Source organism: Pseudopipra pipra, chromosome 3 (assembly GCF_036250125.1).
Source record: "Pseudopipra pipra isolate bDixPip1 chromosome 3, bDixPip1.hap1, whole genome shotgun sequence".
Lineage (NCBI taxonomy): Eukaryota > Metazoa > Chordata > Aves > Passeriformes > Pipridae > Pseudopipra > Pseudopipra pipra.
In genome coordinates, this window is record NC_087551.1 from 70,928,224 (window position 1) to 70,950,025 (window position 21,802).

A 21,802-nucleotide genomic window follows, 5' to 3' on the forward strand; every position below is an offset into this window, starting at 1 on the left:
ACTTTTAGGTTTGGGAGACCTGGGTGACCTACGAAAGTTAATTAGAAGGTTAACAAAGACTAAGGCAGAGTAGAATACAGCGCCTCTCCTCCAGCCAAAGATGTCATCCATTAATTAGGGAAATCGTTAAGGTGGCCTTTATTGAATCCATAGAAAATCGGCAGTTTGCAGTCGACAGTTTTGATCAGATTTTCCTCTCCCCAGTAATACTACCCTTAATCGTAGGAGCCACGGAGGGTTTGGGATGGGCTGGGAGGGGTGAGGGGGAAAGTGTATGTGCACATAGGGGGAGTATGTGTTTCAGCGACATTACAGTTAAACAGCCGCCAATTGTGACGGCTTTGATTCTCAGGCTTACATGGCATACTTATTCCATGATGTAATCTTTATTGAACCTGGAAGCTTGGGGGTGGGGGGCAGGGGGCAAGTGAAACTCGCTGCTGCTGCCGCTGCTGCCTCTCAGCCGCAGGAAGCCCTGGGAGTTAATATTGCAGTCATCATAGGCAGAGCTTGCTGCTTTTGCATGGTAATACGCTATCTGACTCCCCTTTCCTCCTCACTGAAGAGTGTCTGCTTCTAGCATTGAGAGCAAACAGCCATCTGCACAACAGACCCTTCACTTCTCCAAGAATACATTCACTTTAAAGTTGAAGGGCCTTTTTGTAGATCTCAGATTTTTTTATACTCTTTTTTTCTCTCTACAGTACCAAAGTGGTGTTGCTATTGAGGACTTCAAGTGAAATGTTAGACAGTCCTGGCATTTTAACATGTATATTTTTTAACCTACTGGGAGAATTGGCTGGCTGGAGGTCTTTACTGGTTTAGCTTTGACATTATTCCCTATACATTGAAAAAGCTGTGTCAAAGATAGTGGTTACATCGAGTCCAGCCTGCTCAGTGTTGTTACCAAGAAAGTGACCTAGCATTGCAGAACTGTTTTGTTTGAACATGGGAAGCCATCACCTTCCAGGGGAGGAAGGCAAAGACAAGGGCTACTGCAATCTAGGATGTTTACGTTTAAACAATGTCCTAGCTCTGATGTCCTGGAACTTATTGCCTGGAGCTATTGGTCTGAGTGTTTTAAAAATGTGCAATCAAGAACTGTTTGGATATCTAGAGGACTATATCCTATGCAGCATGTGGCAGAAAATGTCTAAGAAAGAGTTTAAAAATAAAACTATTGGATGAGTAATATTTTAATTGACTGGTGTTCAGGATAAATTATGCACTATTCCAGGCCATTAAAACCAACAAGCTACTAAAAAAGTCTTGTACTTTTTCTTGCACCTCAAATTCCGGTGAAAAGCTTCTTCATGTTACCATGAATTTCTCTGTCAGACAGAATTTGAGTGTGAGATGCCAAGAAAAAGCAAGTCTTAATATACAGTAGGCACACATATGCCTTATTGCCTATATCTTTCTGTTCAATGCATTAGATAGTACTTTATATATAGTCTATCATTCAACCTCTCTTACAAAATAATTAAAGTTTACTTAGTATTTTTAGTATGCAAAATTGCAAGCATTGAAAGCAAGTATCAGCATGGAAACAGTAGCAAAAAAATGCCAAGCTGCTTCTGATACGCTCCATGCAACTCTCAGCTTTTCTGTATCCTTGTGGTGCCAAAAGAGAGTGCCCAGGTTTCGGCTGGAATAGAGTTAGTTTTATTCCTGGTAGCTGGTACAGTGCTGTGGTTTGGATTCAGTATGAGAGCAATGTTGATATCACGCTGATGTTTTAGTTGTTGCTAAGTAGTGCTTACCCGAAGTCAAGGACTTTTCAGTTTCTCATGCTCTGCCAATGAGAAGGCACACAAGAAGCCAGGAGGGAGTGTAGCCAGGAGAGCTGTAAACTAGCCAAACTAGCCAAAAGAATATTCCATACCATAGACCATCATGCTAAGTATATAAATTGGAGGGAGTTGTCTAGGTCTGATCGTGGTTTGGGGACAGGCTGGGCATTGGTCAGTGAGTGGAGGGCAGTTGTGTTGAGAATAATGTGCCTCTCTTGGGGTTTATATCTCTCTTTTTTGTTGTCTCTCTTTTCATTGCTATTATTGTTATAATTATTACTACTAGTATTATTATTTTATATCCATTATTAAATTGTTCTCATCTCAACCCATAGGTTTTGCCTTTTTTTCCTACTCTCCTCCCCGTCCACAGCAGGGTGTGTGGAAGTGAGTGGCTACATGGTACTAGTTGCCAGCTGGAGTTAAACCATGACAGGGAGATGGAACAAGGTATACTCCATGAGTAAGGCTTTCTCCATGCTTTGAAGAGCTCCCAGAGACTTGTGATTTGAACTGGAGAGGTACTGTGTTCCCACAGCTCTGTTTTGGACATTTTTCTCTTTTAGGCTAAGAGACAAACTAACTCATCCATTGTGTAGCCACTGAGATCCTCAGATAGAGTACTGTAAGAGGGCCACACTCTATTATTCTCTTATTATAGAGCAGCAGAGGCTGTTCAAGAGTTACATTGGATTTTTATATGTTTTCCTACTGCCTTTTGTCTTCTAGTAGCAGTCCTGTGGCTTTGAGAGCTTTGGACTCCCAACTAGGGGCGGGTTCCTAAATTTAAGGTGGCTTCTCTGTGAGGCTTTAGAAATCATTCTGGATAGGGTAATTATGTTGCTTAGATGTATTTTTGTATCACTGTATCCTCCATATTAAAAATGCCTTTGAGAATGGAGAGCTGGTGTTAGTGTTAACTTCAGCATTCCTGCAACGAGTTTTCTGGCAATATTGAACAATCTTTGTACAAAGCCCCTGGTAATCAGTGTATTACTAATGGAGGTGTTGCTGGGAGTATGGGCAGGATCAGATCTCAAGTGTGGGAAAAAATTCTTGTAGCCATAGCTGTAATGCTACCAAGCATACCGAGCCCGAGAAGCATACCAAGCATGAAAAATGATGACTTACAGATGTTTTTTTCTCACCTGATGCTTCTAGAGTTGCAGTCCAAATTCGTATCCTTGGTATGGAACTTTACTGGATTTTTCATGTGATTTCTTTTTCCCCTTGGCAGCTGAGACTGGGAGAAAAGCAAACACAAATAACTGCAAACACAATTTTACAGTAATTTCACAGTTAATACAGCTTTGAGAAGGCTGGTAAAAGGTGCACGATAGCATTACTTTTTAACTATATTCAATATAGCAGCACTTCTAAGTGACTGAGAAAGGAAAAAGTGACTTTGAGCTTTTTTAATTCACTCAAACTTCTTAAAATGGCACAGGGAGAAATCAGTACAGGAGATACGTCAAAAGAAGTACAAAAGAAGTCAAAAGTGCAGAAAGTTCTCTGGATGTCCAGGAGGCTGGTTTTAGCTGCTTGTGCAGTTTCTCCCCTGCCATCTTCTCTAAAAACATCATGGAAGGTATTTCAGGGGAAGTACGAGTTTCTAGAAGGTACACAGTTCCACTTAGCTTTAATCATCTGCTCCTGTTTTAGTGTTCTGAGTGTCTTTTTCTATTCAAGAGAGGCAGAGGAACACTTGCAGATCTTACTCTTTTGACCTGTTTCAGTCTTCCATGTCAAGACAAGATGAACTGTGCCCTGAACATGCCTACTCCTTGAAGTATAAAGCAGATCTGGAAAACAGCTTCATTTGAGTCAGGCTCAAACTTAAATTGAGTGCTGTAGCTAAACCAGAAGCATTTGTGAAGGGACTCCAGCACATAGCATCTTGTGGGAGACTGAAGGGCCACTGGAGAGCTATGAGGTCAAAAAGGAGCTGTCTAGAGAAGAGGAGAGAGTTGGCTATGCTGAAATGGAATTTTATTCCTGGAATTTCTCAAGAAGATTTATATTTTTAATAAATAACTGGGTGCCAAACATGGCAGCATCAGCTATAAAGAAAAGGATGGGAATATTTAGCAGGAAGATATGTTGGCCTTTACAAAGAGAATGAAGATAGTTTGTAATCATGCAAAATGTCCTTAAAGATGAATTGGAAAGATCCCTGCTTGAAGCCAGAAGTTCATCACATAGAAATGCAAAAGGGGGGAAAAAAGTACCTCCTTCTGTTACTTACCACACTTTGACCATGAGATGTTATGTTACAGGGTTGCCAAGTAGGCAAATGCGATTCTAAGTTATATCAAATGAGCTGTTTCCAGTAGAGAAAGGAAAACAGGAATGCTGTGCTCTGCCATGCACTGAGACTTCCTGTGGAATTTTGTGAACAAAACCTGCAGAAATGGAGGCTATCACAAATGACTAAAATGAGGTCTAAAGACCCGAGAAAAGAGCATGAGACCTTGCAGAAGGGATTAAAGCAACATCTGAAGGCTTTGCTGAAAGGCTTGGGAGATGGCCTGAGACTGGAGGTAAAATTTTTTAGGGGCAGCAGAGGCTGGAACAAGTTCAAAATAAATGAATAAGGAACCAGTAACCAGATGGCTGAGAACCAGCAGCTTTTCCGGGGACAGGGAAGGCCAAAGAATCTTTGGCAAGCTTGGAGGTTACTAACTGAGCAGGACAGCAGTGAGGATTAAAAAAGCTAAAAATACCAACAGCTCAAGGAAATCAGAAAGTTGCAAAAGTCAGAAACCTGATGTGGAATTAAGGCTGCTGGAGGACTTCTGCTGCCTAACCTTATAACGCTGTTCCAGCTGCAGAAACTGGAAGAGACGTTGAACAAGCTGTACCAATACACAAGAAACTGGCTAAAAAGTTGCAGAGTTGCAGTGAATGATCTGAGAAGGCATGATCAGAACCTTTATGTCAGAGAAGATGGACAGGAACAGCGTTTCCCAGGAACCAAACAGGTCTGAAAACATTACCTGCAAAAAAAAAAAAAAAAAAAAAAAAGCAGCTTACTTCCCAGACTGGGGCACACTTTCTAAAGCCAGAAACTATAAACCATCCACGTAGACTGGGACTCAGTGGGGGTCTTGGAAAAGAGAAGAGGAGAATCTACCTAAGCTGAGGAGAACCTGAGGAGCCTTCTCTCCTGGCACACCTCCAGCAAAGACTGCCAAGATGCTTTGGCAATGGACCAGCTTAGAGGGACTCAGCTGGACTTGGCGTGGCCTGCAAAGACCAGTGAAAGGAGGCCAGAGCTGTTCTGAGAGGTGCTGGAATTTGTCACGGGGCTCAGCTGCAGCTGTACACTGAAAGAGGACATTGCTGTGGGAGAGAGAGAGATGCTCAGTGCTGCAGATACAGTGAGTATGGGCAAGAGTTGGACACACGGGATAGGAATCCTCCTGATGGCACTTCTGAGTGATTAGAAAGAATGGTACAGTTGGTTTGTGTGACTGGGAAAATGGTTGCTAAGCCCTGTTAACTCTTCACTTAAGGGGAGGCAGGTAGAGAAATACCACGACAACCATAGCCTGGCATGTGGCCAAAATGGAGTAACTAGTGGCATTCAGTGAAAGCCCTCGCCCACCTTTGAAGAGGAAAAGGTGCAATTTATGGACTGAAAGCATGAAGAAATACAAGGGTCAGAGCTGTTGACCTAGCCATCTCAGGTGGGTGTGTTGACTGTGGCCAAATGTGTGAGGGCTCACCAGTTCTGAGGCCAGTGGGTACCAGCTAAGCATACAGGTCATTGGGTGGGCATGGGCTGAAGTGAGGAGAGACCACAGTTGGCACCATGCAGCCCACTCCACAGCTTGTTGTGAAAGGCCAGTGTCTCAACAGCGGGGTCTAGACTGCGTGGATGAAGTAGATGAGCTAAAAGATCTGATCTGTAGGGCATGAATGACCCTGCTTAATAGGAGAAGAAGGAGTCACAACACAGTCTGCAATCTGCTAGTAAAAGAAAGCTGAGGAGGATCCAAGATGTGCCTTGAGATCTGGGAAATCTTGGCAGTGAATGCTGCAGTGCATCAGGGGTGGCACCTGCAGGTTGCTTTGGGGCAGCAGTGCAGGTTCTAAGCTAATCCCATGATGACCCCTGTTTGCTGCAGGCTGGCTCAGTGACTGAGCTGCCCTAGTGTGTACGAGCTTGTCTCCTGTCAGAGAACACTACTTGGGCAGTGCCACTTGTGTGGTGGGGTGTTTGGTCCAGAGAAGCTGATTAAATGTTATATTGAAAGCCCCCCCCACCCTTCCCAGGCTACAGGCAGTGTAGATTTGGAAGCCAATAATTGTTTCAGTTCTCTGCTGAGCCAAAATTCTTGCTAACACCAACACAGCCAGAACATATGGTAACTGTGCATTTGTGAATTATGGGCAGCAAACAGAGAGAGGGTCAGCGCTGGGTCAGGACGTCTTTTAATGACTCTAGTTAGTGAAAAAGACTATGAAACTGTGCCTCTGGTAAGGAATCAAGTATAGTTCCTCTGAGTCCTGAAGTCACTTGTTCTACTTCATAATGAAGACTCAAGGCTCATCTTTAGAGTCATTGACCCATTAAACTGCCCCACACTGTCTGGGGAGAAGGCATTGTACAGACCACTGAAGACCTAAAGGTGCCTTCAGCAGTAACTTGGATGTCATCCACAGGTCTGGTGAAGGGAGGCAATAGTGCATGCCTCAGTACAAAGTAGAACATACTGAAAGAAATAACATGGTTGCAGGTGCAGCCACTGTCATGAGAGGATAACACCTTGGATATTGCAGTCTGGTTTCCATACTCGGTTTTAAGAAGAATTGGCAAGTGGCAGTGGAAGCAAAGAGCAGGGGTGAAGGGCAGGAGACAGCATTTCTACTGCGTCAGTAAGCAGCACTTGAAAGTGCCGGCTTCTGGCTGACACTGAGTGATCTTGGAAACGGTCACTGCAAAATAGGTCCCTCTCAGCCTGTCTGCTCTGCTGAGATGGCTCAGGGCACACTCAGAGACTGCTGGTAAGAAAGACTGCATTTACAACTAGCCTGGGATCAGATGAAGGCTACCACTGAACTTGAGCTTCCTGAAATGAGAGTTGCTCTGAAAAGGGACTACTTCTCATGGACACACAACTCAGCAAGAGAGAGTTTTCTCTAACAAAAAGAAAAATATGGCTGTGCACAGGACTGGGCAATTTCCCAGGCAGTCACAGATGCGTAGAGTTTTGTGGAGCTCTGCATTTACTACGAAGGCCTTGTTTGTGGATTTGCCAATATTGCAGACTTACTACCTAAACTGGGTAAGAAAGAAACACAACTGCAGTGGCATGTGAGATTTAACCACTTCAGAATTAGGGCTTTTCTTTTGTCTTGGCAGATCCAATTTGAAAACCCCTTACGGAGTTTGTAGCCCCTGTGGGCCCAGATGCAGGTCCCTGCAAATGTGAGGCTGCTCTGAAACAAGAATACATAAGCTTTGTAAATGTGAAGATTAAATATTTAATTTATAAAGTTGAATGATCTAAGTAATCCAGAGGAGTTCAGAGAGGCAGGTTGTCTACAAATGGGAGTAGTGGAATATATAGTCACACTCATGCCCTGAAATAAGAAAAATGCTACAGACCACCTGTCCCAGCTGCCTAGTGGAAGTCAGTTTCAAATGTTGCCCTGAGACAGATTGCTCAAGAGAGACATTCTAGAAAAGAAGATAGTCCCTCCACTTCCATAACACGCTCAGGTTCAAAGTTTTCTGATGTGTGTCCTGAAAACTACTACAGGATCAGATATGCTGGAGAAATGTAGATACTTTCCGAAGTCTCTGCCTTGGATGTAACACGTTGAGTAACTAGAAAGTCTATTGGGAAATGTTCTCATCCCTGAGTACCAAAGAACTGTCATTGTGGAAGATATTAAAGGGAAAATTATGTAAAAGGTGGCAAAACTTAGTTAGAAATAGTTCTGGCACAAACTGATGATCCTAAATACCTCCTAGCTCAGTCCTGAGACATACATGAATTTTGAAACTGTTAGATATTTGGACAATGCAAAAAATCTTAGACAAACTACTGGAGGATTTGTCCTGAGTAAAACGCCAGTAAAAAACATAAGAAATTTGGCCATAAATGAGCTCTTTGCAATAATTAGGCTGTTGGAATAGAATAGACATATGGAGTAAGGAAGAAGCTGGCTAAGAGTTTATTAGAGAAGGGATTTAGCAAGGGAGCTCAAGAATTTCTTTCAGTCTCCTGGACTCCCCCTGCAAACAGAAACATCCTCGATGAGGGAGAGAGTTTGTCACATGGCTGTACATGGCATGTATTATGCAGCTAAGGTCACATCATCAGCTGGGAGAGAGCAGCACAGCTTCATTTTCTTTAGTGAAACAGCACCCGCTCCCGTCAGCTGCAGATTTGATACCTCTGTGCTGTTCTGCTCCAATAAGTGAGCAGGTTTTCCCAGTAACTTGGTTTTTTGGGTGTTGCTTTTTGCTGTGGGCATTGGGAGGAGAGCAAGATGCATCCTCCAAGAGCAGACTTTGAAAATAGGAAGATAATTCCTTACACAGTCACCCTTTGCCACCTTCTCCTGCACCTGAGGTCAACACAACATGCTTGGTTGGGGCAGTTCTCTTACACTCTGCTGCAGAGAGGGAGCTGCCTTCCTGACTTCTGCCAGCTCTGCAGTTTAAGACCTTAATCTCAGTCTCGGGAAGATGAAAATTTTGTTTACTTTTTTAAAGAGTGAAAAAAAAATGAGATGGATTCTCAGAAGTTACCTTGTTCTGATCAATCTAAGTCCCTGTCTATCCCTCCAGAGCACACAGCCAAAATAAAGTAATAAATAGAGTGAATAAAATGTAACCCCACCTGCTGCGGTGAAAATGGATGAGAGGGAAGACTGGGAGGGGATAGGATAAACTGAGAACATGAGTAGAAGACAGTGAAGGGCAGAGACCAGTTTGTCTCCTGCATCCTATACAGCACCTCACCCAATAACTCTAACTGCCAAGAGAGTGTGAAGCTTTTCTAAGGCATCCAAAACTGTGGAGGGAGTTTTGGTAGGACCAGAGATATGGAACCATGTCCCTTGAGCTGGGGGGATCTGGAAGGGGCAGAGGCACCCACAGGGAAGGAACAGAAATTGGCAGGTACAGATTGAGGCAGGATGGCAGATAGGAAAGGAGTGAGGGTATGTCAGTTTTGCAGCACTAAGAGACAGTTCTGGGGATGGCAGGGGCCCAGCCGGTGTGAAAAGGAGAAATCTCTGCTTGGAAGGAACATCTGCAAGTCAATGTCTCTCCACTCTGAGTCTGTTCAGCAATGTCTTCTGATACTTCAGGATGAGGGGAGGAGTGCTGCTGGGAAACCTCCTTACTCCCCTCAGGAGCTGCTGCCTCAGCTCCTAGTCCTTGCTCTGGCAGTTCCTGGAGGTCCTAGTGCAGCTGGGAAGACCTCTGTGCTTGGCATCCTTAAATGCAGTGGGAAGAGGGGAGAGTGTTGCATGACTGGGAGGGCTGTCCTGCTCCAAGGAGACCCCAGAGAGATACAGGCTTGCATTTAGAATGTGCTGCTTCTCAGTCAACAGACCTTGCTCTAATACCCTCCACAACAAATGCTACTTCCTACCATGCCATATTGCTTACAATATTGCCACGTATCAAATAAACTGAAATTCCAAACTTCCCAGGTCGTGAACTCTAGGCTGTCGCAGGCTGCACCAGGGCATGCTAAAGCTCTGAGCACAGCAAACCTCCCAGAACCAGCAATCACACCCACAGCCCGAGAAGGTGGCTCACTGCTCCCTCCACCAGGGCTGTTGTCCAGAGAAGCTGAGGAGGATCTGTTCTTTAACTCCGGTGGGCTTGGGATCAGGTTTATATTTCTTTTGAAACCCTTGCCACATGTGCAAACAAGTTGCACTGGGTGGTGTAATCTGAGAGTGAAATTAAATGAAGAGGTGACATGCCAACTGCGTACACAAAACAAGGGAAGTGTTTCCAAATCACAAGCTGCCATGGAGCGATGTGTTTTTATATGATAACAAAATTGCGGTTTGGATGACTGGTATTCTTCTACAAACTTTTCAGAAATATTTCCTGGAGCAAACCCAAAGAGAGAATCCTCATTTACCCTATTCCTTTCAGAAGTAATTGAATTCACTTGTTTAGGGTTTCTGCCTCCTCCACCTTTCATTCAGTGGCAATGTGAATTCTGCTAATCTCTCTACAAAACAGTCAATCTCCTCTAGTCTCACTAACCATCATTCAGTCACTCAGTAATGAAAAATTTCTTTGATCCTCTCTGTTTGCTTTCTCTCCCAAAAATATCTCCATTAAAAAAAATTAAAAATCTTCAATAAACTCTTCCACCCAAAGGAATGTGTATGATTAGTTCAGTGGATTTTTTTTTCCCCCTGCAGTGGGTTGTTTGAGAAAACCTGAGAGCTAAGAAGATTGCAAAAGTGGCTCATAGCTTTGGGAAAGCTGTGTTCACACGAGTGTCCAAATGGTTATGCAAGCCATGGAAAATTATGTAGAGGAGAAGAGGGAAAATGCAGGTAGCTGACTAGTAAGCACTCTTTCTGGATACCACATTTACGAGTATATATGAGTCACAGATTTTTCAGATTACAGCCTTTCTGCTGTGTGCAGCTAGCCAGTACTGTATTCACATCATAATATCCTTGGATAAGCAGGACGGTGCTTTTGACATCTATTCGGGGAGGAGATCTGAAAACCATCTCCCCAGGAGATTACATTACTTGTCAATCATCTATCTACAAGCCAGAAACTTTACCCACATTTTTTTCAGGGCAGCTTACTGCAGCCCGTCCATCTTCATTGAATGTATACTTTTCTACTGGTTCATTTTCAAACATGAATTTTCACAGCAATCAGCAGAAATTAAAACCTGTTCTTGAAAAAAACACACTCCTTCTTCTTTGGGAAAAGTTCAGAGTTGTGGAAAGTGTGAAAAATACTGTACTTCTGTCAGAAAGGAAATAAATAAAAATGAATCCGGTTCTCATTTTCTCCAGTTCCGTGGAAGGCACAAACACAGTCATTTTCTTCACTAGTGGAAGTAGGTGCTTTTTCTCATTCCTCTTCATTCCTTGGAAGAGAGTACAGTCAGCCTCATACAGCACAAATCTCTGTTAATTTCTGTGATGAATTTACAAGCTAATTTCCTCCTGCCTACTATTCTGAGCCATCAGATCATGGGATCTGCTGCTGTACTCTGTAACACCTGGAAAAAAGTTACTGTGCTTTGAAGTCATGTAGCACTCTTCAGGAGAGAATTGCAAGGCACACTGCAAACACTTGGAGCCAGATCAAGGGAACGTTGCAAGTGAGTCATTTTACTTGAATGAAACACACTTTCATGCTCCACACAAATATGTGTCTATATGTGTGCTTTTATTTTCCTAGACACATTAGTTTTAGTTATTTACCCATTTGTGCTCCAGATAATTACATGCTGTGGATTCAATTGGATGCAGATTTATTCTTCACTTCCTGTCCTAAATTCTCTGCAATTAAACAGCTGCTGTGTGCTTGGTGTAATAAATTTACACAAAATCTGGGATGGTTTGGCATAGCAGAAAGGTTGTTTGGCACAGGCTTAGGACAGCTACATTACGTACAACTGGCAACCCCTGTGCAGGTTATGATTTCTCTAGCAAATGAGAATCGCCCTACTGCAACCAGAACAGGCCATTTGCATGACAGAAATGTTTACAAATTTATAACTTGTTTTACTTGACTGCTTTGAATATTCTCTCCCAACCTGAAAAAGAAAATTTCCTTGGCTTTCCTGAGCTAAGTCTTTTGAAAGTCTTTTTCAACCTAGTTGAAAAGGAAAAAGAGGAACAAATTCTTCAGGAACCCTCTGTCTGCAGAAAGACCTCCACTTCATTTTATCAGGTGAAGCTTTCTTCCTCCACTGATGAGAAGGGTGAGAAATATGGGAGGGGCCCTTTTCACGTATTTCTGTGTATACCATAATATTTTCCAACATTTTGCACTGTCATTAATCAAACGCACAGATCAGATGGTGACCTTATCCTTTGCTGGGGCACTCACTGACCTCCACCCTATTCTGATCCACTTCCCTTGGGAGCAGATCTCACAAGCCCAAGTCAGGAATCTCCCCACATGTGCCCATCATCCACGCAGCATCCTCATCTACAGCATTTGTGGCCTCAAATGGCTGTGGTCTGTGTGCCAGCATGAGCAACACACAGTTCTTTTGGGGGAGCAGATGTAAAGTCTGCTCTCATGGGGCCTGCAGACTGGAATTAGAAATGTACTTCTGTTTATGAGTTAGCACACGTGTCTTTTTGTTTCCTGATACCTTCTGCATAATGAAGTCAATGAGAGTTAAACTCCTCAGCTGTGATTCACATATTCATTAATCTCCTACAGTAACAAGTACGAATTTTACAGCACATACAGTGTGCTTATTACCAGTGTAAACAACTTGCTGCATCCAAAAAAAGAGTTGCAGGAATTAGGTCCCATTGTATCAAAGTGAAAGGAAGAAGGGTTAGAAAAATATGCTGTGCACTGCTACCTAGCCCAAAATGGCTGTGATCTGGTTATTGCATGGCAGTAGTTCTGTATCTTGGAGTGACAGGTGGCCCCATGGTTTCCACAAGTGTCTTTGGGGTTTGCAGAGGCCCTGCAGGAATTAACAGGGATTTAGCAAAGTGTGGGAGTTGCTAAAAAAAGCCTAGAGAAACAACACATCTGAACACAAGGCAGATTATTCATTTAACTTATCAATTCAGGGGTGAAATGATGTCCAGGCAAAAGTGGAGAGCAGATCATGTTGGGTTTCTTCAGCAGGAGTTCCAAGGTGGTTTACTTTTCAGAGGTTGCCCCAGAGGCTGACTTTTTGAGCCACAGGCAGAGGCATATCCCTCTCCCAAAGGGCCCTGAAGGCATTTCTGTGCTGTATCTGCTCCCAACCCGTCTCCACAGAGTACACTATTGTGGTTCCCTTCAGAAACCCACACGTGCTACTCGCGCAGCTGCAGGACTGCAGATGCCTCTGGGATTAAAGGGAATGTGATGTGCCCAGAGTAATCTATCATAGGAAAGGCTGAAGAAACTCACTTATTTTAAAGAAGAAACATTCATCTCTTTATTCCCACTCTTTCCACAGCCTGTGACTGTGTCTACTCCTTCCCTGGGAATATCCAGGTCGTTTTGACCTAAATAAACAACAACTCGAGGACCCCCTTGGCCCTTAGACATTTGGTAAAGGATCATTTTCCATTTCCCAAACCATTTTGACTCAGGTCCTGTTCGGATTACAGAGGAATATTCCCTTCTTTTTTTCCCCCTGTTGAGCTGAAGAGGAACAGGATCAGGTCCATGATATGATACAATTTCTCTTGTGTTTTATGGTCCTTAAAGGTTCAAGTCTAATCCACGTTTTCTTCCTCTTGTGAAATGAAGTCAGAATTATCAAGTCTTCTGGTGCAGCTACAAGGAAGATCTGAACAACATAAAAATACTGTGTGGATGGGAGCAGGTAGCAGGTTATTAGGTCGAGGCTGCCTATGGAGATGTATGGAGAGGAGCATCTCTGCAAAGGCAGCTGACATGTTTAGTGACATAAAGTGCCTTGACTGTTAGCTTCTTTTTTTTTTTTCCTTTCTAAATGACAAGACAAAGCCACCTCTGCTCTCCTCCAACTCCCCTCACCCTCCCAAGCCATCCCCTTGCCCCTAGATGCTTGGTGTTTCTTCTCTTAGAGGGGAAAAGAAAGAAAAAAAAAAAGAAAGAAAGGGAGAGAGACATTTTCTTTCACACAAGGCCTCAGAATTACAGTTCATGAACTATTCAGTAAACTGACCGGCATGAACCTCCCTTCAACGGCCTAATCTAAGGGGTGGATCTATGTGTTTTGTTGCTTGTCAAAAACAATCACTGCTCGGCCCATTACATTTACAGCACGTCGTCCTTTAATTGGTGTAACACACTGAGGGCTGAAAGGAAGAAAGTCCTACAAAAGCCCCCGAGTGAATGAACCCTGACTCACACAAAAATACTCTTCAGAAGTTCAGAGCTGGGCACTAACAAGGGAGGTAGAGAGTTAGTTTGAAAAGGGGTTAAGTTCAGAAATGTGCCACCTTGAAGACCCTCCCATCAAAGCCATGATAGCATTGACAAGATGCAGGGGGAAAAAAGTTAATATTCCGGCCTTTCGGGTTTGAAGGGAACGCAGGGAAGGACTGGAGATTCCTCCTGGCTCTCCTTCCCGGCCTAACCCTTTTCACTTCGGGGCCGTTCTCATTGTGTTCTTCGACTGCTTAAGAAAAATAAGAGAGGAAAAAAAAGAAAGAAAAGAGCCCCACGAGACGCGAAATGCAGCCCAGGCCGGGCCGGGCCGGCGGAGCGCTGACCCAGCCCGGGACAAAGCCCGCTCTCCCCGCAGAATGCTGCCTCCTGCCCAGTTCCCTCCCAGGGCCGCTCTCCCGGGCCCCTAGTGATTAGACTAATTAACAAAATCGATGTTTAAACGCCCGAAGCCACACTTCAGGGGGAGGGGGGTTCAGGGTGCCGGGCCCCGGGGCCCCACCGCCTCTTCCCGACGCCCCGGGGAGACTGGCGGGGGCAAAAGGGCTCGGCGGGGGCCGGGATGGGGCCGGGGCAGGGCCGCCGCCCCCTCCACCTTCTCTCTCGCTCTGTATCTCCGCTGACTCCTTCTCCCTTCCTTTTCTTTTTCTTTTCTCCTCTCCTCTACCTCTTACACGGACCGTCGCTGCCGCGGGATTTTTTTAATCTCTCTAAAGATACAATAACTATTTTGATGTAAATGGCGAGCCTTGGGTGGGTCCCTGGGGTAGAGAGTTAATGATTCTTCTTACACCGGGCTGTTCTTTCACTTCTCCTGCGCGCACCATGTTAATAAATTAATGCACCTTTCATTACTCCTACATGCATCAAACCTCAGCTTTGTATTTTGCGGCCTGACCCTCGTTCCTACACTTTTGTGAGCAAGTTGCCCCCATGCTAAGGCTGGGGCACTTTTAAATGCAGTCCCATAGTCCTACCCAGGTTTGTAATCCGTCAAAAAGCCGTTGATTGCTGCAAGCGTTACTTTTCATTAAGAAAACTTAGAAGCAATTTGGAAGAACCCTTCTCAATGAATACATTTACCCCCAAATGCTTTTTATTCTTCGCCTATACTTGATGAGTTTCTCTGGCACAAATCAGTTCTTACAGGCACAGAATGGGCAATCCCCTGATCCCCATCAATTGTCATCCAGAGTTTGGGCCACTTTGACCGCCAATAGTGGGGAAGTCAGAGCTAATCCTCAGAAGGAATCACGGGAAAAGAAAAGCAACAATAACCAAGTCAAGCGTAAAAAATGAAAGAGAAATCTCTATTATCACTCACTACATTTCCCAGCGATGTACTGAAAAAATCAGCTCGTTTGTCATTCGAGTCAGACACCCGGAGAAGAATATGGGGTCGTGGTGGGTTGGTAGACTCACACGACGTAAGGAACAATATTTTAGAGCAAAAGGCCTCTTCATTTGCCAAATCCTCCTCACATCCGCCATAACCATTAAATACAGACTGACTTTATTCTCTATGGGAAGAACAAGGGGAAAGGAGCCTTCAGCCACATAGCCAGACAAAAGTCCAAAGAGCCGGGGACCGGGGAGGCGAGGCGGGAGGATAGCGGCCACCCTCCTCCGCACCGGCCCCGGGCCCCGGCTCAGGGGGTGTGCGAGGGTATGGGGGGGTGTCGGGGGCGGGAGGAGGTTTGTGAAGCGGGGTGATTGTCTGTCTGTCTGTCTGAGGGCGTGTGAGCAGGTGAGCTTGCAGGGAAGGTGGGGCAGATGTCCATGTGAGAGTGCTGGGACGTGCAAGGGGGTGCCAGGAGATGCACTTGGGCGGGAAGGGGCTTTGGGAATGTGAGGAATCCGCGCACCCGAGACGGCGAAGCGCGGGTGTGCACTCTTGCTCGCGAGTGTGCAAGGAACGGAGGGGGAGAGGGATCTCCGCGGGTGGATCCTGTGCGTGAGCGGAAGATGCGTGCGCCGCGAGGGGCGGGTGAGGAGGGACATGTGTGGAGAGAGAAAGGTGTGAACACGGGTGAAAGTGAGAGGAGGCTGTGAGGGGTGGGTGTAGTCGGGGCACCTGGTCCTGCGTGTGCGTACAGGGCTGTGTGCGGCGGGGCAGCGGGGCTGGCCGGGGAGCTGCTGGGGGGCGAGAGAGACAGTGAGACTTTTGAGAGGCGGCAAACATTGCCGCTTTCCACGCTGACACCTACAATTAGCCCAAAGAAGGCCGTGAATCCTTTACTCCCCGGCCAAGCGAGGGGCAAAGTTAGCGCTGACAGCCAGCTGCCAAGCCTCCCGCGGCTGATACCTTTCGAGCAAGTAAACAAGTCGATAGCCATCAGCCCACTACTGGCCCCCCGGCTTTTGAGGGGAGCTTCCCCAAAGCCCCACGGGTGTCCTTCCTTCCTGGAGGGCTGACTGAAGCTGAGAGGTTTTGCTCGGCTTTGGGAGTGTCTGTTCGAGCAGAGAGGGAGCGAGACAAGACGGGTGAAAAGGGGGAAGACAGTAACCACGATGAAAGGAGGGGGCGATGGTCCCACTCGTGCTCCGTGGGGAAGGAGGTGCCCAGGAGCCCGCAGGCAGCGGGAGTGACTGGCGCCTCCCCGGCTTGTCTCGCCTCGGCGCGACACCCGGGACGGTGGGGACCTGGGGGCGCTCCCCGTTCTCCGCAGAGTTGCGGACTCTGCTCGCAAGTTGCCGCGAAGCACTCTCCTTAGTTTTAGCAACCCGCACGCTCACGGGTACCTTAGTGCAGACTTTTATTTTTCATTGGTGTGAGGCTTATTTGTTTTCTTTTTTTTTTTTTTTTTTTTTTTTTTAATAGAACCGACGAATAAACTTTCAAGCAAAGCTACGGGGTTTATTTTTGTTTTAATTTCCCCCCCCCCCTTTTTTTTTTCTTTTTTTTTTTCTTCTTGTCCTGTTCTCCCACCTCGCAGATTTCAGGGCAATCCCGGCACCGCCTGCAGCCGTGTTTTCCCCCGTGTTGCCCGGGCTGCTCTGGGCGGCCGGCGTCCCGCAAGCTCGATGCGGAGGCGGCCGTACACACCGGAGCCCAGAGAGGCCCCGGGGACCCGGCCCGTTCCCGCTCGGCAATCCCTGCCGGGGAGCAGCACCCTGGTCGCGGTGTCCTGGCCTGGATTTACATAAAAGTGCGGTCTCTTTGCATCATCCCTCATCTCGAAAGGGTGCTTGAAGAACTCGAGACACTCTGCAGTCCTAATTAGTGATTTTTGTCCTCTTGTTACGGGGCTCAGCATCTCATGCAAATGAACTCTTCATCGCCGTCACCATTACTACTGCGCCAGAATTAACTGACTCTTATCTTTAATGATATGCCGCTGAACTTCTCCGAGCCCGGCTAGCTTTTTATCTTGATTACTCTAATCAATAAGAAATGATAGAGTAAAATTATAAACTCTATTGGCTTTTGAATGTTGCCGACAAGCCCTCTAGATGCGCTCCCCTTTCATTGTTATTTATTAAAATGATCTTCAGCTAACTGTGGATGCAAATAGAGAAATGAACCGGCGAGGGGGCCTGGCACGGAGGGATCCCCCTCCCACTCCTTTAGGGAGCCCCGTCGGGTGGGCTCAGATGGAGCAGAGGGGCTTTGTAAACAAATGGCTCTTTTTTCACCAGAAGCGCGAGTAAAAAAAAAAAACAACTACAAAAAACCCCAAACCAAAACAACAACAAACCAAACCACAGCCCCCCAAGAGCTCCCGTTCATAACAAATTAGGACATAAAGTTCCCCCTCCTCCCCAAGGCCCGACGCCCACGGGAGCTGTCCCGGGGACGGGACGGGGGGGCAGGCATGGGTGGGAAACGGGGATGCTGCCACTGGCCGGCCTCTTCCCGTGGGAGCAGCACACGAAGGGCCCAATCCTGGCCGGCCTCCCTCCACCCCAAAGGAGCCAGAGGCAGGACTGCAGGACCCGGCCCGACCCCGCTGCTTCCCGCAAGGCCAGCAAACACCCGCTCCTCGCTGGCGGTAATAGGGGATCAATATTAAACCAGCAGCAGCCCAAGTCACCGTGGCGATCGGTGCACCCAGACTGATCGGTGCAGGGCTGGCCGGGAATGCGCCTGGCACTCCGCCGCCCCCTCGCCAGCCCCCTCGGTCCGCCCGAAAACATCTTTCCTTGTCTGTCAGCAGTAATTAGATATCCTTGTGGTGACAGAGGGATGCACGGCACCAGCACTTTGTCTCGGGGGAAAGGAATACGTGGATGTGCTCGCACACACACAAACAGAGACCGCCAATTTTGCTGCTGCCTTCCCCCCCCCCCCTTTTTTTTTCTTTTGCCCCTCCTTTTTTTAGCCTCAAGGAGTGGCACCGAGCGGGTCCGGCGGCTGTCCGTGGGTCCCAAGGGCTCTCAACGCCCGCTCCCCGGTGGCCCGGGCGGCTCCTCGCCCGCGGCGGGGACAGCCCCTGCGAAGGAATTCGGGGACATCCCAGCCTGGCAGCATGGATCGGTGCTCCGCAGCCGCTCCTCTGTTCCGCCCCGCTCCTTTCCTTCCTTCCAGCGAGGATTCAGTTTGCTGTCAGTGCTCGAGATTTCAGTTAAATTCTTAGGTGGATACGAGGAGCGGATTTATGTGAAAATTTTTAAGTCTGTCGAACAGAAAAGGATACATTTAGTTATCTACATGAAAAGGAAACCTCTCTTAAACGAATTTCTAGGGCAGAAACACGTTGACTGTAATAACAGTGGCGTGAGGGCCGTCATTTCGTTCCTCTCTGATAGGCGAATTTCACGGCATTTCCGAACGCGGGGCCGAAGTTATCAAATCCCCGGCTCTTCGCGATCACCCATCGGAGAGACTCTACACATTTATTTCCACCCCTAGTCCTTAAGCCTGTAAAATACCAGCGCCTGCAGCTTTCTTTTTTTCTCTTAAGAGTTTAATTACTTTAATATTTTCAGTATAAACCTGTTTTTATCTCTTAGGGAGAGAATTAATCAGAGCAAAGGAAGAGTCGCAATATCCAAGATGAGTTGGACGATAAAATAAAATTAGAAATCCATGAGGGACAAAATTGTTTTTCTTTCCTTATCTCGGACACAGGGTGGGTTTTTTTGTAAATGTTCAGACGACACAGAGGCACATAAAATATGTAATTGGCGTATAATGGAGCAGTACACAGGGGAAGACTAACAAAGTAGTCGTACGCATGAAAATTGAAGTTGTGTGCCACAAAGGCAGACCTTTCCATGGGGGAAGGGCTGAATGTGGCAAAATCATGTAAAATCTCCGTTCTCAGTAACATCTCGTTATTAGGAATGATGACTAAACCTCCAGGATTATTCTGGACTGTAAGTTATCAAGAGCCCACTAATTTCACATTAAAACCCATTGACTGCAACAGCGTGATTGAAGGGTTTTTAACAATTAACATAATCAGAAAATGAGCGGAGATAATTTTTATTCAACTCATTACTTTTTAATCATGTATTTCTTTTAATTAATATCTGCTCCGTGAAAATAACAAAAAGCCGAGTCCCAGAGCGGCCCCGGGCAGGAGGGGCGACCCCGGCGGCGGCAGCGGGGCGGGCCGGGGGTCTGGGGGCGGCGGGACCGGGGGGAGCAGGGGGAGCGGGGCCGGAGGGCGGCATTGCTCCCAAAGCCACCGCCGGAGCTGCTGCCACGGCCTCTCCTCAAAACAACCCCCGCCCCATGTCTAAAAGGCCCGGCTAATATCGGGCTCTCGGACTCCCGCCTCCCCAAGCCCCGACCTCAAGGGGCGCAGGACAGCCTGGGCATATCTCAGATCCCCGACGCGGCGCCGAGCGAGCTCTCCCCAGCTCCTGCTCACGGCCCTACCCTGCCAAGGAGAAAGGGGTGGAGGGCTCAGGGGGGAATGAGAAGCCGACCCCAGCCCCGGGAAGGCTGCCTATGCTGTCGCCGGTGTCAACAGGTGGCTGCTGCTGCTCAGCCCCACAGCCCTGGGAGCCCACCTCACCTGTGACAGGGGTAGTGTGCCCAGCGCCCCTGTGCGTGAGGCTCCGGGGGGGGGGGGGGCGTGTACCCCTGTGTATGTGCCGGGTTTCATCGGCTCCTGTCCTTTCCTTTGATGAGTCGTTTAAGCCTCCCTTGTGACAAATTCAGGGGTTGTTGTGAGGAAGGGAATACCAGACTTGGAAAAAAACCCAAAACCCCTAAATCTGGGCTCTGGATATCCGCGCTCCGAGGGAAAAAAGTCACAGCAGTTCTCCAGAGGTCTGCGTGGGAGTGAGCCCCGGGAGGCAGCCCCAGCACTGTCCTCGTCGAGACAGAGCCGTGAAGAGGGGAAGGGCTCACCTGAAGTCTGTCCATCCATCTGTCCATCCGTCTGGACACTCATCTATCCTCACCACCACCGCCTGCCCCACTGCTCGACGCCCCCCGAGGTGTGCGGGAGGGCTGTGGGGGGAGAGCGCCTGTGCTCGCACGGGCGGGGGGCTCCGCGCTCGTCGCCGGGGGCCACGCACCTTGCAACAAGGAACCGTGAAGGAGAATTCCTGCGGCGGGTGTCCAGCTGTTGGACGGAGCTCACAGAAGCTGGCCCCACTCGGTGCTGGGACTGGCCGGTGTGTGTGTGTGTGTGTGCGTGTGTGTGTCCCCGCTTTCACCGCAAGCGAAGATGTTGAAAATCCCGTGGGAATTTCCCGGGATCAACCGTTCCTTATTTTTTTTAATCATTTGTCGACAAAGGTATCCAGGCTCTGAATAGCTGGAAGACAGTGAGACATCAGTGCATGTAAGACAATCTCAGACATTCAAAAACCCGTGCTGCTGACAAAGGTTTGCCCAACCTGATGAAGAATTGACAGGTTCGTGTTGAATAAGTAACTCCTCTCTTTCAAACACTTCAGTGTAGAAAGTGTAGGAAAATCAAATTTTATTCTTTTATAAAGCCTCACAACCTGACCTCTGTCTCTGGAACCTCCTTTCTTGAAAATTTACTTTGAGTCCTTTGGCCCTGGAAGGAGCCAGTGTAACTGTTCCCTTAAATGTGGATTGGAGCTAAATCCTGCCAGCCAGAGATTTCAGGGGCGTGGTGTGGGCAGGATGACCAGGTTGCCTCCACTGGCCCTGCAGGTAGATTTGTACAGTTCCACCCAGCAGAGAAAGATTGAGTATGCAGTATTAGATCAATTTTAAGACTGGAAATGAGTTGTGGGGTTTTTTTCAGTTGCTGTTAAGTCAGTTGGTTTGGACTTTTTTTTTTGAGACGAGGTGGAACTAACTTTTTTTTAAATAAAAACGCTCTAAATGGGAAAAAAAAAATTAAAAAAGAAACTATTACAAATAAAACATCCATAATTATCATCTCAGCACTGTCAGTTACATTCACTACATGTGATGTTTACAACTGAGACAGTATTTGCTGTTTGGTTTTTTAATATAAATTCCACGTGAACTCTTGGAACAGGGTAAGTGACTTTCAGGTCACAGCAACAGGCTGAGACTGAAACATGGCAATGAACACTGTGAGGTGTGAAGGCAACTGTTTACAAAATTTCATCCAGTCTCCAACTGTCTGTAGTCTTTTGGAAGTGCCTGTTCATTCCTGCTAGCCATCTGGTACTCAGCATTATGTTTATAACCTCTTGACCAGAGCACACTCCCTTTCTTGCGTGCACGCAACCTCGGTGAACTCAGTTGAGCAGATTTGCAAATTCACAGATGAGAAAGTTTGGCCCTTTGTGGAAACCACAATGGACCAATGCTGGTGACATACCCCAGGCAGGAACAACACTTGGCTCTTCCCAGGTTCCTCACAGCTCACAACAGTGCAGAGGCTACAGCTGACCGAGGCCTGGTGGGACACTAGACTTCTCCTCCAGAGCTGTCTCTCCCAACCCTTCACCAGCAGGCACCTTGTTGCTACAATAACCTAAAATTGTGCTGAATATTTCTATTTTTTTTTTAATTTTCCCAGAATCA

At 46.9% G+C, this 21,802-nt stretch overlaps 2 long non-coding RNA genes across 2 annotated transcripts; one reads left to right on the plus strand and one right to left on the minus strand.

The window, feature by feature from the left end:
- Positions 1-412: 412 nt before the first annotated feature.
- Positions 413-3,839, plus strand: LOC135411780 (uncharacterized). Its single transcript, XR_010429313.1, has 3 exons — positions 413-526; positions 2,129-2,314; positions 3,530-3,839. It is a non-coding gene; the product is annotated as an uncharacterized LOC135411780 (long non-coding RNA).
- Positions 3,840-17,323: 13,484 nt separating this feature from the next.
- LOC135411782 (uncharacterized) lies at positions 17,324-20,783 on the minus strand. Its single transcript, XR_010429314.1, has 2 exons — positions 20,293-20,783; positions 17,324-18,485 (listed from the first exon to the last, which is right to left on the minus strand). It is a non-coding gene; the product is annotated as an uncharacterized LOC135411782 (long non-coding RNA).
- Positions 20,784-21,802: the final 1,019 nt, after the last annotated feature.